We start from the raw sequence: 2,720 nt of genomic DNA, 5'->3' as shown, positions 1-2,720 counted from the left end.
TGTGTGTGTGTGTGTGTGTATGTGTGCTGTTTTCTCCTGACCTAAACCAGAGTAGAGATAGGGAAGTATCTTAATGTAGGCTCCGTTGCACTCTGTAAAAGAAACTGAGGAATAAGTCTTACCACTCTGTCTTAAAACTTCCTGGTATAGCCTGTCTGAGGTCTAATTTTAGTGCTATGGTTTTTATAAGCTCAAATTCTATCCTAAAAGTGCTTTTGTCTTTTGAAAAATCATAGGAAAAAGAGCAATAAAGAGGTTAGATTAATGAATACTAGCACTGGAAAGAAATTTAGATATTACTGAGATAAATAAATGGCAGACAACATATAGATTTTAATGATTTCATCTCTGAGAAAAGAGAGTATTTAGTTAGTTGCTTAACTTCTAGACTCAGCTTGAAGGGGGCATTGCTTTACTAAAGCTCTTCTAAATCTCTGTCTCATCCTAGTTGAGTATTTTTTTTTCTAATTTTTAAGAAATTGTATTTATTGTGCCTGCTCTGTGGCCTGGTGGTTATGGCAGATCCCACATGGCAAATCACGTAGTTTTTCTCAGACCTGGTGACTTGAGAAACATGTTGTGTATGTGTGCATGCCCAAAATCTTGAAAGGAGGTAGAGATGAAGGAGAAGGGATATGGGCCTGATCATTCCCCATGGAAGGTACTTTCTCCTCTCTCTCTCTCTCACTCTCTCTCTCCCTCTCTCTCTCCCTCTCTCTCTCCCTCTCTCTCTCCTCTCTCTCACTCTCCCTCTGTCTCCCTCTCCCTCGGGCAGGCACTTGGGCTCTCTCTCAGGAATAAATAACTAAATAATCTCATAAAGAGAAGACTTAGGTGGAGGTGGGGGACGTGAGCTGAGGGCCGAGGGCTGAGGACAGGCCGGGATTGGGTTCCTCCAGAGCCCCAACAAGGCCTCGGCTTCAGCAGCCCCAGACCCAGCTGGGACATCCGACCCCAGACCCTAAGACGACAAAGGTGCTGAAGCCGCGGTGCTCCTGGCGCCATCTCAGCAGCCCTGGGAAGCCGATCCCCTGGCAGAGCCTGTGCGGCCCGACACCGCAGCCATGTGCCACGGAGACCACGGTCCCTCCACACACGGGCAGCGCTCGGCTCCTCGCTGCGAGCCCCCTGCGGCCAGGACCTGCCCTGAGCCCGCTTCCTCCCCAGGGCCTGGGCGGCCGCGCCCACAGCCCCGGCGTGAGGTCCCAGTCCGGTCCCGGAGAGCGCAGGCTCAGGTGCTCACAGCCGCGGGCGCCTGCGCACGGGCCGGCCTGTCCCCATTGCAGCTGGCATGGCCCCAGCTTCAGACTGCTTTCCATGCCCTGCCGTCTCAGTGCCACGACCCTCACAAACTTCCGCCCTGGCGCCTACCACGGTAAGCAGGGGCCGCGTCCCACAGTCCCCGGACCTCTCGTAAAACGGCAGCAGGTCTGAGAGCTGAGCCCCGCACCCCCAAAGTCGTCCTTGATCCCGAGGAAGCTCCATCCTGGCTGGCTGTCCCTCGGTTTGCTGCCGTGCTGTGTCCCGGTAAAGGACACCTCTGCTTCCCGACAGGCAGAACTGCTGGTGGGCCGTCCGGCCAGGACGCGGCTGGAACGTCCCTCTTGGCCCTCGTGCCTGGAGGCAGAAACGAAGCCCGCAGCTCTGCCAGGTCTCCCGCTGACACACAGGCTTGCGAGGCCTGCGTCCTTTCAGTTACCCCGAAAGAGTGCCGCGGCGGCCCGGGTCACAGCAAGCCACGTCTGTCCTTAGTTAAAGCCCTTCCTCAGCCGGGCTCCCCTGGGCCGAGCCAGGGGAGGAAGGTGGCAGGGAGGCGTCAGCCTGCTCCGGACACACAGCTGGCCAGCTGCAGAGCCCCAGCCCTGGTCCTCCTTGGGGACGGCGATTCAGGATGGTGCATGACAGCGGCCGAAGATGGCACAGGCGTCCCTCCCCGGGGCTCCCGGGTGCCCTTGGCAGTGTGCCCAGGCTGACAGCCAGCTACCCGCCAGGCCACTGGCTGTAACTGCCCCGGCTCCTCAACACCTCGCGCCTGTCTCTGAGACTCGGGGCTGGGACCTTCAGGACCAAGGCCTGGAAATCTGCAAAGTCACATGGCGTCCCCTCCTCTGCCCAGACCCAGTGACTCCCCAGCGGAGGGTTGGGCTAGTCAAGTGACCACAGGCCCCGGAAGGCCCTCCCCATTCCCCATCCTGTGGGAGGGATCCAGGTCTTGGCCTCAGGGCTCAGTCTGGCAAGGATGGTCAGGCCTTCCCAGGACCCGCCAGGCAGCCCCACAGGCAGTCGGAGGGCCCTGGCCCAAGGCATCTGCCAGACCCTCAGAGAGAACACCCCCGGCGGCCAGATCGCCATGCCCGTAGCCCCCAGCTGGACACTGCCCAGGGCCCAGTCGGCACGTCCCCAGGGGACAGAGCACGGCCCCAGAGGCAGGGAGCCCGGCCCCTTCCCAGCGGGTCTCCGCCCAGCCCGCACCCCACCCTGAGCCACAGCGGGGCCATCCCGCTGAGCCCAGGCTGTTGGGCGTCTGGGGAGCCCTGTGAAGTGGCTCACCCAGACCCGCCGAGACCTGGCCCCTAAGACGCTGGCGCAGCACACCTGCCATGGATACCAGTAAGAACGCCCTCAGCCAAGCATTTCCGCCACATCGGATAAAAAAACCACCACCAAACAAAGCAACAGGCTCTGCCGCCTGGGGCCGCCTCAGAGAGGTTAAAAACAAC

The sequence above is a fragment of the Tupaia chinensis genome, unplaced genomic scaffold, assembly GCF_000334495.1.
Source record: "Tupaia chinensis unplaced genomic scaffold, TupChi_1.0 Scaffold143993_1, whole genome shotgun sequence".
NCBI classification, from domain to species: Eukaryota; Metazoa; Chordata; class Mammalia; order Scandentia; family Tupaiidae; genus Tupaia; species Tupaia belangeri.
This window is presented reverse-complemented; position numbering follows the sequence as displayed.